This window comes from Procambarus clarkii, chromosome 27, assembly GCF_040958095.1.
Source record: "Procambarus clarkii isolate CNS0578487 chromosome 27, FALCON_Pclarkii_2.0, whole genome shotgun sequence".
NCBI classification, from domain to species: domain Eukaryota; kingdom Metazoa; phylum Arthropoda; class Malacostraca; order Decapoda; family Cambaridae; genus Procambarus; species Procambarus clarkii.
Genome location: NC_091176.1, coordinates 36179279 through 36193959, shown reverse-complemented (window position 1 = coordinate 36193959; position 14681 = coordinate 36179279). Strand labels below are relative to the sequence as shown.

The 14681-nt window shown below is 41.1% G+C and overlaps 1 protein-coding gene across 1 annotated transcript in view; it reads left to right on the top strand.

Moving 5' to 3' along the window:
* Positions 1–14681, top strand: part of LOC123752155 (uncharacterized) — a 395436-nt gene that overhangs the window by 79542 nt on the left and 301213 nt on the right. The gene's annotated exons all lie outside the window — the stretch shown is intronic.

Genomic DNA, 14681 nt, shown 5'->3' with positions numbered 1-14681 from the left:
CATGCGTAAAGCCATATATCTGGGGAGGACAACATATTATTAATTTTGTAAAGAAGACGGTTGAGAACATCCTCTCAAGACACTTATAGAGACAACTAGTGAGGGAGATTGGGCGAAAAGCACTCGGCTGGTGAGGTTTAGGAATGGGAATAATAACACTGTTGGTCCATGACTTAGGAAGCTCCCCCAGTTACATAGCTCATATTATACAATTGAAGCAAGGGATTCCCTGGAACTAGCAGAACCATATGCAGTATGCTGTAAGTAACTCCATCCTCCCCGGGTGATGTAGCTTTGTCTTTATGTAGAGCAGAATCTAGTTCGTATTCCGTAAAAAAACATGTCACAGTCATCCTCTTGATGGCGCATAAAGTCAAAGAGCCTTGCCCTATCAGTATATCTATTATTTAATTCATTCTGTGAGGGTAGAGGAAGACTGTCAAAGCTGGAAGTCGTGGCCCAAGCATCAACAAGCTCATTGCTCTGTGCAGAGGATTAGGGTACGAGATCTCTGCAACATTTTTTTCCTTTGATCTGGTTGATATCCTTCCATGCCCGACTTAGGGGCCATGGTACCCGAAAATCCGATGAAAAATGGAATATTTACGAAAAATTACGAAAAATACTACAATGTTCTGGCAACACTGTGGGCCAAACCGTTTAATGATATCTTGAAAAATAACGTAATTAGAGTCAAATTTCCCGCTGCAACTTTCGTGAATCTGGTCTTCGCGGCGTGAGTGCGCCGCGGGGTATTGTATCTTACGTTGTAGATGTCTTATTTTTCGTAATAGCGTTGAAAATAACATGTTATGCATAAAATGAATATAAACTCACACAAATGGCAACAGTAATCGTGAGAGTGAGAGGGCGGTGCCCCTCAGTGACTGCGTGTCTCTCATGGAGAGAGGATGTATGCTGACGCGCTCACACAATATCTCCCAGAACATGCTATTTTGCTATTTGTACTGCAATATGGCTTACCAAACGAACAAGAGAAAAGCATTGACAGCTAGATGCATGCGAGCTCTCCATACGAGCTGGCCGCAATGAGTAAATCACCAGTCACGAGTGATTGCAAGTAGAGTAACTTGTCGCGCGCGCTACGCAACTCCAACTTTTACAACTAGATCTGCCTTCACAGCCTTTATTTATTATTCAATTTACATGAAACTTGCACATTATATGTAGAGTTTACGCCTCTAAAAACTGTAGTATGTTTTCTTATCTACGTAGATTTATTGATTTTATAAATAATGATACACTTCATTTTGTTGCATACGTTTTTGGGAAACTTTTAAAAGTCTGTATTATTGGACTAAATACATCTGGGATAAAGATCATACTACCAAATCTTTATTATATAGTAAGGTCATAGCGAGTGTCGTAGAAATGATTTTGGTTCACAATTGTGGGCTGTGAAAGCAATTGAACATTGTTGAAAATATTTTTTTTTTTATTTTTTTTTCTCCTTCTCTATTTAGGCTGAGATGCTGAAACTTGCCTAGGTGCAGCACCTTTCACATGTATCAGGATAATAAATTATGAATACCCTACAACAACTCTCATAATACCGGGGAGATGCCCCCTTAGTGGGCGTGTGAGAATTGAGACCACGGACAAAAGTTTCCCAGTCTGTCTGCCTTAGCTCCACCATATGTTCCCTGGCCTCAGCCAGAGACGCTTGAAAGAGCCGAAGCATTCAGCAGTGCGGGTCCTTCTATAAGCTGGTCCAATTATTCTGGCAGTGCGTTTTAGTGTATGCAATTTAGAATCATTATAATAAGCATAAGTGCTATGACCAGTGTAATTTGGGTTACGTGGCCTGGACGATGGATCAAGTGTTTCTATAAACTGGTCGATAGTATCTGTGAGCTCATTGTTAAAATCTTCAACTGATGAAGGCTCAGATGAACTGTACAATTCTGTCACATGAGCAACAAGATTGTCTCGTTGATCGATGGGCAGAGCCAGCCTCTTCCGCTTGAACATTCCGCCAGGGAGGATAGAGCTTCCAATTGCTTACAGTGGCTAATATGGCCAGATGATCAGACGCCATATCTGGCACTATTGACGAGGCACACACGGTGTGGGCGACGTTGAAACCGAGACATAGATCAAGAATACCTCCGAAGATATTCATCGGTTCAAGGTCACCCACAATCAGTGCATCATCGTGACTACCTAATAGTGACAACAGTTGGTTGCCGTTACGATTATTGAACTGCGAATTACCAATATTCCTATGCCTAGCGTTATAATCACCTATAATGATGGTAGGCACAGTCTGAATACAGATAGGAAGGTAGCATAATTAAAGTTACAAGGAGTTGATTATTTAGTACATAGTTGTTTTTCTCTTTAAGTGGATGATAGAGGGGGAGTCTTTAACGTGATTGGGAATACATACATACATACATACATACATACATACATACATACATACATACATACATACATAGCTGCAGGAATGGTCGAACAAATGGCTGTTAGAGTTTAATCGAAGCAAATGTAATGTAATGAAGATAGGGGTAGGAAGCAGGAGACCAGATACAAGGTATCACTTGGGAGATGAAATACTTCAAGAGTCCGAGAGAGAGAAAAGACCTGGGGGTTGATATCACGCCAGACCTGTCCCTGATGCTCATATCAAGAGGATAACAGCAGCAGCATATGCCAGGTTGGCTAACATAAGAACGGCCTTTAGAAACTTGTGTAAGGAATCTTTCAGAACATTATATACCACATATGTCAGACCAATCCTGGAGTATGCGGCACCAGCATGGAGTCCATATCTAGTCAAGCATAAGACTAAAATGGAAAAAGTTCAAAGGTTTGCCACCAGACTAGTACCCGAAACTGAGAGGTATGAGCTACGAGGAGAGACAACGGGAATTAAACCTCACTTCGTTGGAAGACAGAAGAGTTAGGGGGGACATGATCACCACATTCAAGATCCTCAAGGGAATTGACAGGGTTGATAAAGACAGGCTGTTTAACACAAGGGGCACACGCACTAGGGGACACAGGTGGAACCTGAGTGCCCAAATGAGCCACAGAGATATTAGAAAGAACTTTTTTAGTGTCAGAGTGGTTGACAAATGGAGTGCATTAGGAAGTGATGTGGTGGAGGCTGACTCCATACAGGAGTTTCAAGTGTAGATATGATAGAGCCCAATAGGCTCAGGAACCTGTACACCTGTTGATTGACAGTTGAGAGGCGGGACCAAAGAGCCAGAGCTCAACCCCCGTAAGCACAACTAGGTGAGTACATACATACATACATACATACATACATACATACATACATACATACATACATACATACACGTCCAGTCAGCATATAGCTATTTCGGGACAAAATCCAATACAATTTATATTGGTGAGACGCCACTGTGATGAGGAGTTTAAATATCACAGGAACTGTAGGTTAATGCGTGACATAGGTGAGGTTAGATGAGGCATCTACAAGCATCAGCTGGAGGCTGATGAGGTGTTGTGGAGGCTGCTGGTACTATGCCCAGATGTTGGAGGGTGGATTTGACTCTCCCACCCTCCCTCGCCCCCCATATTGACCGCAGAACGTGTAAGGTTACTTTTCACTCTCGCTTGCCAAGGGTATAACCCCCCCCCCACCCCCAACACACACACATGCATCAGATTCTTAACTTACAATATTTATGATTTACCAATTTATGTTACTACACTGACTCTCAATTTCACAATATTGTGTAAACTTTGATAAATCACACGTCTATGGGCCATCCAATAATGTTAGCAGACTTCTAAATGTTACCACTGCTAGGTTTAGGCTCAGCTAAAAGTACCTCTGGGAATTTGTAACATCTGATGATGTAGATGTGACTAAATGTAAACTCTGTCAGCAGAAACTATTCGCATACTTTGCGTCATTATATAATGGAATGTGAAAAAATCGCGGAATTTAAAGATAACAACATCAATAGTGTCCATGAAATGTGTATAAGTACTTCATTCATAATGATGTGCTGCCCGAAATCTTAGCGAAGTATCCAAAATTTGCTTAGTGTAGGTAATGCATGCCCATGACTGTAAAGCTGCCGCCCCAGTTGGGGGGGGGGGTGTAGAGCAAATGACTGTAAAGCTGTCGCCCAGTTGGGTGGGTGTGGAGCACATGACCGTAAAGCTGCCACCCAGTTGGGTATGTGTGCAGCACATGACTGTAAAGCTTGCCGCCCAGTTGGGTAAGTTTGCAGCAAATGACTGTAAAGCTGCCGCCCAGTTGGGTGGGTGTGGAACACATCACTGTAAAGCTGCCACCCAGTTGGGTATGTGTGCAGCACATGACTGTAAAGCTGCCGCCCAGTTGGGTAAGTATGCAGCAAATGACTGTAAAAGCCTGCCGGCCATTTGGGTGGGTGTGGAGCACATGACTGTAAAGCTGCCGCCCAGTTGAGTGGGTGTGGAGCACATGACTGTAAAGCTGCCGCCCAGTTGGGTGGGTGTGGAGCAAGACTAGTAACTGTGCGACTCCTCATAGATGTAAAGTGCCTTGTATAGTGACTGTTGTGAGCCTCTTGTTGAATTACTTGTGACAAAAGATTACTGATGTGTGTATTTGTTTGGTTGATTAAATATGTATGTGTATGTATATATGTATACGTATGTATATGTACATGTATGCATAAGTATGTGTACATTAATAATTTTGTAATTAGCGTCAAACGACTGTTATTTGCTTAGCTAAACGAACTAGAGGGTTCAGTTCCTGAACCGATTATGTGCCTCTGTAATCCTTTACACCACCGCCCACGGAATGGGTATTATGGGGTGCATAATAAAGAGAGAAAATGAATGGACCGAACCCCACAATTCATTTAGCTAAGCAAGATACAATTTTGATGAGCTAGTTACAAAATTCACTATAAGTCGTCACATCATAAATGGGTTCGAGATCGACCACAAGTAGTGCATTACATAATTTATCAGTATTGTGCAGCCTGTGATCCCCGCCTGGCTGGATACTGATACCTAGGTAGTTTTCATGTGTCCGGATACCGGCGATAAGGTGGTATTATTTATTTAACTTAAGAGATATATATTTTTAAATGTTGTCACATTAACGGCTACATCTTCCTTTCTTCTGACATATAGATTTTAAAATTAATTAAAATATATGGAAACTAATTATACAATTTATTGGCTGGTGTGCAGGGCTTCACACTCTCAGAGCTAGCCATCAAGTAACTATCAAAACGCATATATCTTCGTTTTCACTTCAGTATATTTTATAACAAAGAATTTTAAATGTAGCCTATATTTCTACCTTTCTGATGACATAAATACTTTCGTTAATTACAATATCTAGATCAAACTAACATTGATTTTCAAAAGGTTGTATATTTTCCATCAATGGAGAGCATCAGCCAAGAAGCCTCCTTTAAAATATGAATATCTTTCCTCACCAATAAGATCTAATCTCTGAATAAAACGCAAAAAACGACTTGATTGTAACCTATCCACCGCTGCCCATTGGGATGGGGGAGAGGGGGTTATGTGTATGATAAATATATCAATTGTGACACTAGCCCTCCATATATGTCAGTTGCTTAAATTAAAAAACTGTATTTATGGTCGGTCTCGAGCACATTGTTGATGTGACAATGTGCATTGACTTTTGTAACTAGCTTATCAAGATTATAACTTGCTTGGCTATAAGAATTGTGGGGCTCAGTCCCTGAGCCCATTATGTGCCTCTGTAACACTCCACTATCGCCCATAGGATGGGTATGGGGTGCATAATAAACGAACTAAACTAAGCTCTGCTTTTTTGATAACATATACAATTATAAGCTTTATTTGTGAATCTCAATTAATTAAACAATATATCACAGAGCCTGTAGGGTTCGGTGAGATGAGCAAAGAGACATGGGAGATTTTACATAAGTACAGTACATGGTAGTTTAAGTAGAACGCATGTCAACGAATAACGAGTATATATAACAAAACTATTGTCCTATGAAGTCGATTTAACTTCCAAACATATATTTTTAATAAATGTTAAATGTTTTCTGGCTAGTTATGTTAGATTTTATTAAAAATATATATTCTACTTGTTAACATTATAATTTAAATTTGTGATAATTTGTGCAGAGAAGTGCGACAACTGGTGCCAACAAACACTTTCCAAACAACGATACTTCTTGGATAAGTCGCTCCACAACATTGACGCTTGGACCATCGACTTCCTTTGATGCTACTTATTTAATTATTTCATAATGAAATTACATTAGTTTGGAGTAAATATATGTTTTCTCATGTTCTACATTCAACACTTACATTATAGTGAGTAAGTATACCATATTACTTCATTACTTAAATAATGCTAGAAGGGTTTGAGTAGCTTTGGGTCTTTAGTGGACAGAATCTCCAATAGATGGGGCGAGAGTCGCCCCATATCTCTCGCCCGAGCAAGAGTCGAAACTTAATTTAAAATTGATATATCTTTGTTCTCGAACATGATATATTTCATTTGGTGCAATCATAATAATGTTCATATCTCGGTCTTTCTGGAGGCATATAAGATTTTAGGCTTTATTAGCGTATCTTTGTTAATTATACAATATATCGGCAAGTGCGTAGGCGTCTGCACTCCATGCCCGACAAGCTACTGAGCGCTACTATAAAAACATATGTATCTTCACTTGAGCTATAAATATTGTGGTGCTTGTGTGTTACTGAGGAAGTCTTGATTGTAGGGTTGATATAAAGCCATTGCTTGGTTACTGACTTTAATACTTAAGATGTTACATGACTAGTAGCTACCAAGCTTGGCGGGTGTCCTGTACGCTCTGTTTACCTTCCCTCTGGCGTCTGCTCTGCCACACATAGAAAACGGATGGTACCATTTTCTGTGAACATGACATCCCTCCTTTTCTTTAAAAAGAATGAATACAGAATGTCTACCATGCTTGTAGCACAAAGCAAAGTTATTGACACAAAGTAAGTTATTAACATATCAAGAGATATTGCATACATATAACATTAATTAAGCACACAAAGAATTTAAACAACTTAATCTTTACCACAAAGGATTTCAATTTTAAAAATACATATGCAATGTTAAACAAACATGAAAGAAACTGTAATACAAAGTTACAAAATATTGAATGAGAGATCTGCATTATTCAAATAATATTAAATTTAGTTTAGCATAATAGGTAAATACTTTGCATTACATAGGAACACAATTAATCATCAAATCGTGTAGCGCGTTTAACATGGCGTTTAGGAAGAGAGTCCCCAAATACAATAATATCCCTTGATGAATTGTTTATTGAGTTATAACTCATTTTTTCTTTTTCTTTTGCACGACTTTGCACTTCATCATTTTCTACACTAGTTGGAATCACTTTGAAATAGGCCATATTACGTGTTATACTATGATCTCTATTACTAGCTGTTACCATAGTTCCTTTTACACTAATCACTTTACATGGTTTTGTATCATACGGCATATCTAGCTTTCCCTCTTTTTTCTTTTTAACGAGAACAGTATCTCCAACCTTTATGAATTGTTCCTTTGCACGTTGATCATGAACAATTTTCATTTTGCCCTTGGCTAGTGCATCCTTCTGAGCGAGACGTTTATCCGTTACCTCGGCTGGCATGACGGGTAGTGAGATCCTCATAGGACGTCCAAATAAAAGTTCGCCAGGCGACTTGCTCAGTGTTCCATGCGGTGTTGCACGGTAGTTCCTGAGAAAAGCATACATAGCTTGTTTCCAGGATCGTCCTTCGGCATGAGCACAGCGTACCGCTTTCATGAGAGGTTGCATGAATCTCTCAACTTCTCCATTTGCTTGAGGATGTAGTGACATCACACGGCGGTGTTTGAATCCAATATGCTCAGCAAAGTTGACGAAGTCTTGTCCATTGAATGGCGGTCCATTGTCCGTCTTGACAACTTCAAGAATGCCAAAGTTTGAAAAGATCTTGTCGAGTTTCGGGATGACGGCCTTTGCAGATGTGGAAGTGATGATTTCTACTTCTGGATAACGTGAGTGATCATCAATGACTACCATCAAGTACTCTCCAGTTGGTAGCGGTCCGCAGAAGTCCATCGATACTTCCGTCCATGGTGCAGCAGGTAGTGGTGAAGGTTGTAGAGGTGTTGGTCTTGAAGTATCCACTGCAGCTTGGCAAGGGACACAGGCATCATGCATATCCTTTGCTTGACGATCAATGCCAGGAAACCACACCTTTTCTCGTAGCAGCTGTTTGGTCCTAACAAGACCTTGGTGTCCTTGATGTGCAAGCTTCAGAGCACGTTGCTGGAGAACAGCTGGAATGACGATACGAGTACCTCGCAGCACGGTGTCGCGTTGTTGCGTAACACTTAATTCTGTCTGGATGCGTTCTAGTGCTTTGAATGCATCTTGGTCAACTCCTGAGGGTGGGATGCGTGGAAACTTTTTCTTAGTCAATGCATCCACTGTTGCTTGCAGAGTTGGGTCCTCTAGGGTTGCAGTACGGATTTCATCAAGAGTGAGAGCCTTAGGGACTGCATCACAGGTTACAGAGTGTACATATTCCTCGGCAACTTGCTGATGCTTGGTGATGGTGAAACTGTTGGCAGGATGTCGACTGATATAATCAGCGGGATTGCCTGCACCCGGCTTGTATTTCACCGTAAAGTTGTATGGTTGCACACGAAGAGCCCATCTCTCAATGCGAGCTAGTGGTTTGGACTTTGGATTATTGAAGATGGTCTCCAACGGTTTGTGGTCAGTGACTATCGTGGTGAAGGGCGCACCAAGCAGATACACATTGAAGTGTTCACAGCCCCATACAAGAGCAGGAGCTTCCTTCTCTGTCTGACTGTATCGTTGCTCAACATCTGTGAGAGAACGGCTGGCGTAGGCAATTACTACTCTGGAATTTGGTTGACCAGGTTTGTGTTGGGCTAACACAGCACCTAAACCAACAGGACTAGCATCCACCGTTAACTCAGTGTCCATTGATGGATCAAAATACGCAGCAGTCGCATTCTCTACTAGTGCAGCTTTCACAGCATCAAATGCATTTTGCTCGATATCGCTCCAGTACCATGATGCATTTTTCTTCAGGAGCTCACGTAGAGGCTTCGTAATGGTAGCAAAATCTGGAATGAAGCGAGAACAGTAGTTTGCCATTCCAGAAAACTATGTACTTCAGTGGACATTGAAGGAGGTGCAGCATTTTTGATATTTGCAACTTTCTTAGGATCTGGAGACAGACCTTTGTCACTAAGTACATGTCCAAAGAATTCAATTTTACGTTGATTGAACTCACACTTTGCTCGGCTTAATGTCAAATTCTTTTCTCGTAAGCGTTGCAATGTTGCACAAAGAGCTTTGTCGTGTTCAGCTTGGGTACGGCCATAAACAATAATGTCATCAGACATGTTGTCAGCATTAGGTATATCTTGCATTACCTGGCTGATGATGTGCTGGAATACCTCGGCAGCACTGTTGATAACAAAACTCAGGCGCTTGTACCTATACAGACCTCGATGTGTTGTAAACGTTGTGATGAAGCGACTCTCATCATCAAGTTCAAGCTGATGATAGCCCTTGTTTAAATTGTCGTGATGCCGCCCCCCAGTTCATTCCGAACACAGCGATTACACAACACATAACACCTTGCCTCAGCAACCGTTACTACCACCTATACTCCTACACACACCAGACCCTTGAGGCGTACCACTCGGTTTGTACTGGAACACAATGAATGAACATATGGAAGGTATTTAACGGCCGTCGGGTTTTGTCATTTAATTACAAAGAATAGACTCTGACAAATAAATACATATTAACATACTCTATTAGGTCAATACACTTCCAATACCATAGACCACTTGACCTCCGCGATCACCACCCACACTCGTAACTTCCGCCCCTAAGTCCCTAATACGGAATGATTACTACAACGCTCCACACCCGGTTAGTCTTTCATTCAATACTCACATACTGCAGACTTAACTTGGTCACTAAGATCACATCAGGTTCTCGCATAGCTGTCTGCTACACTTCGTTGCTGCCGCAAACGGGGATCCAGAGGACTTCCCAGTTCAACTCCCACAATCAGACTGACTCCAGCCAACCATGCCTCAAACATTTCACCACGCCTCTCGAGGAAGGTATAATCCGATTAACCTTATCCCTAGAGCGGTAACCTTGATCCTAGAAGCCTGACGAAGAATAATTCCTCTTTCCAGGAATTATTAATTTGGCTAAACAGCTTCGGTCTTAATCCATTGACCTTTCTTAGATATGTGATCCATAGTCTGTCTATTTACATGTACTTCCAATCATCATTCGTTAAGTGTTGTAGTAATGCTCCTCTAGCTAATAATTCCTACTAACTTGTGGATTACAACAAAATCTAACTTGCTGAATACAGTTGCACCATTCAGGCGGTAGATCATATCATCTACAGTGGGTGTAGGATGGCGTTCACGCATTATTGCCTTGTTGGGAACACGCATCTCCACACAAATGCGTATCTCATCTGGATTCTTCGGCTTTGGTGGAGTGACAATTGGGCTTACCCATGGTGTTGGGCCTGTTACTGGTTCAATGATATCTAGTTCGATCAGCCTATCCAGTTCGGCATCGACTTTCTTGCGAATATGGAATGGTTGTCGGCGATGTGGTTGGGCAACTGGAATTACATCTGGGTTGATATGCAGATGTACTTTGCTATCAGTATAACAACCTATGGATTTAAATCGATCAGAAAGTTCAGCAACAATACCATCAACATTGTTTGCAGATTCCACTGCTACAGCATTATAAAGCTGAAGTAGCCCCAATTTGGTTGAAGTCTTGTAACTGAGTAAAGACTCCTTTGCATTCCTAACAACATGGAATGTAATAGTGAGCATTGCATTCTTTGACTTAATCTCTGCAGTGAAAGTTCCAATCACTGGCAAGGCTACCTTTGAAACATAGGCAGTGGCTTTGCCATCATAGTTTTCAAGCTTTGGGAACTGTTTTTTAAATTTTTCATAGTGGCACTCAGCAATGGTGTCAATGTTTGATCCAGTGTCAATGAGAACTTTGAGACAAATACCAGCAATGTATATACATGTCTCTGGGTTGTTTGGAAGATCATTCCATTCTGTGATTGATTGTACTCCATAAGTATAATCACATTCACTGTCATCTGAGACTGGTTGTAATGAAATGTTGTCTTGTACATTATTAACATTCTGGATATGAGGTGCAATATTGTGTTTATCACCTCGACCCCCATGACCTGATCCTCGTACAGTGCTTTTATTCATTGACTGTGATTTCTTTAGTGCGGAACGACACATAGCACCAAAATGACCTAGTTTTCCAAACTCATAGCACTTCTTACCTTGAGCAGGACAAACATTACCTTGGTGTGGGTAGTCTCCTCCACAATTGTAACATTTATTGTTGACACCCTCTGATGTGGGTCGTTGTGACTGCTTGAGTCTTGTTCCATGACCCCAGTTGTGATGTGGTTCTCGGCTCAATTCACTGTTAGGTTTGCCATGATATCTTCTTTGATCACGGTGTCCTCCCTGAACCTTACGTACCTCATCACTGTTAGTAACAGTGGCAGAACCGTTGTTGGCACTGCACTGCATGGCACGAGCATCACGTGCAGCATCTTATTCGACGAGCCATATCCAGTATCTTGGTAAGAGAACTGTCATCATCAACAAGTTCTAGAGCTCTTCGACGAAGACGTTTAGAGGTGCATGTTTCAATTATTTGCTGTTTGATTTCTTTGTCAACATCAGCAAACTCACAATGGGCTGCTAAACCCTGCAGACGTGTGTGGTATTGATCCACAGTTTCATTAGAGAGTTGTCTGGCTCTCCTGAAATGCATAATTTCCATTGCAGTATTTTGCCTTGGTTTGAAATGTTCAGTTAATTTAGGTTTGGCAATGTCATAATCTTTGGCACCACCAGTGTCTTTCAGTGTGTCAAAGATGTCACAAACTCTATCATCTGTATAATGAAGTAGAAAGGCACGCTTTCTTTCAGCACTTTTGATGTCTGAAACTATCAACAAATTTTCAAACCTTTTAAGCCATTTGACCCACCTCTGTAACAGGTTTGTCTGGTCACAGTCAGGATCAAATGCAGGAAACTGAGGTATATTTGCCATTTTTTTTTACTGAATAAATGTAAACTTATCACTTACATGTTCCTCAAAATATTAAACACTTACTGCACTGTATATGTTAGTTAAGAATTCACTGTAATTACTTTAATTTTGCAAAGCACACAAGCATTTTAATGCAACAGTTCACAACCGTGCACAATATAGCAGCAACTGACTTCTTACCTAGCCCTTGTGTACATGTGTTGTTCCTACTCACAGCAGCACAGCAGTTGTCAGCAGTTGGCACAGCAGAAGTTAGCAGTTGGTACAGCAGTTGGTGCAGCAGTTGGTACAGCAGTTGGCGCAGCAGTTGTGCAGCAGTTGGCACAGCAGGCAGTTCACAGCGTGAAGAATTTTAGCACAGAGCGCGTTTCGTATACAAAACATCGGGTTTTGTATACAGCATCAAAGCGTCGTTTCGTACACCGCGTCGGCAGATTCCTCAGTACACAGTTTCTTCAGTCAGCACATAGCTTGGGTAGCACATAGCATTGGTTAGCACATAGCATTGGTTAGCACATAGCATCGTTTAGCACACAGCATCGGTTAGCACACAGCATCGGTTAGCATACAGCATCGGGTATGGCGCTCACAGCTTCTCTTTCTCCTCCAGGCAGCATGCTTCTCCCTTGTGTTTGAAACTGAACAAATACCTGCGTTCACAGCTCATCCTCGTCGCCAATGTGGTGTTTGTGTGTTACTGAGGAAGTCTTGATTGTAGGGTTGATATAGCCATTGCTTGGTTACTGACTTTAATACTTAAGATGTTACATGACTAGTAGCTACCAAGCTTGGCGGGCGTCCTGTACGCTCTTGTTTACCTTCCCTCTGGCGTCTGCTCCGCCACACATAGAAAACGGATGGTACCATTTTCTGTGAACATGACAAATATGTCTATTGTAATGTATTTAAAATGAAGCCCTTATTTCTATCTTGCTTAAGACATATAAAACATTTGTGTTTATTAACGAATTTACGTGAAATAAACATTGATCTGAGAGAGAGTGGCTCTGTCGTTCAGTCTTTACGGGGTGGGAGCTCCGTAATTTTTAAAATACATTTATCTTCATTAGAACTTTAAATATGTCTATGGTAAAGTGTTTAAAGTGAAGGTTATATGTGTGCCTTTCTTCAGACATATAAAACATATATGTTTATTAACGAATTCACGTGAAATAAACATTGTTCTGAGAGAGAGTTGCTCGGTCGATCGATCTGTCCAGGGTCGGAACTCGGCTATTATAAAAGTACACGTATCTTCGCTTTAAATTTAAATATGCCCATGGTAAGGTATTTAGAATGAAGCTTATATTTCTATCTTTCTTGTGTCATATAAAACTCTTACGTTTATTAAGGAATCTGCGTGAAATAGGCATGGTTCTGAGATGAATGCTGCGGTTTTCGAGCTCGACGCGCAGCAATGGACGCCATACACATCCAGTGGGTGTTATTGGACCCCATACCCATTCTATGGGTGGTTGGAGCCCCATACCCATTCTATGGGTGGTTGGAGCCCCATACCCATCCTGTGGGTTGTAGTAGATGCCATACTCATCATGAGGGTGGTATTGGACCCCATACCCTTCCTGTGGGTGGATGTGATCTCCATACTCATCCTGTGGGTGGATGTGACCCTCATACCCATCCTGTGGGTGGTATTGTACCCCTTACCCACCTAACAGGTGGTAGTGGACAATATACCCATCCTAGCTATAGTTGGTATAGTAGACAAATACCATCCTGTTTGCAGTAGTTTACCCCATAGACATTCCAACGTAACATCGTTTTCTGTTAGTGTTCCTCAAAACATCCTTTAAAGATTTGTAAAGCACAAACTATGGTATATAATATTGATTGGTGAAGGACTGTTTTTTTTTTTTTTTTTTGAGATATATACAAGAACTGTTACATTCTTGTACAGCCACTAGTACGCATAGCGTTTCGGGCAGGTCCCTGGAATACGATCCCCTGCCGCGAAGAATCGTTTTTTCATCCAAGTACACATTTTACTGTTGCGTTAAACAGAGGCTACAGTTAAGGAATTTCGCCCAGTAAATCCTCCCCAGCCAGGATACGAACCCATGACATAGCGCTCGCGGAACACCAGGCGAGTGTCTTACCACTACACCACGGAGACTGTTATTCTATGTAATAATTTTTAGTGCTTATTATAATTTACTAAGAACAACTAATATTTCTCAAAACAAAACTACGAGCCTTCAATAGGAAGTAGCTGATCTGTAATATTCTAAGAGCATGGACAATAGTAGGTAAATTTCACAACCCATGTGGGACCTGAAAACTACAATTTTCCTTATAATTGAACCAATCACGACTATTCTGCTATCTAGGTTGACGGACAGGTACTGTGAGACATAAATTGGTACGTGAGGAAGAGTTTGGGGCCTTGGAAAAAAAGTAACTGGGAATGTATCACATTTACTAATTCATATTCAACATATTGACTTTAAGCATTAAGTCATATATGTGCTGTCTTGTGTGAGAACGGGTTGA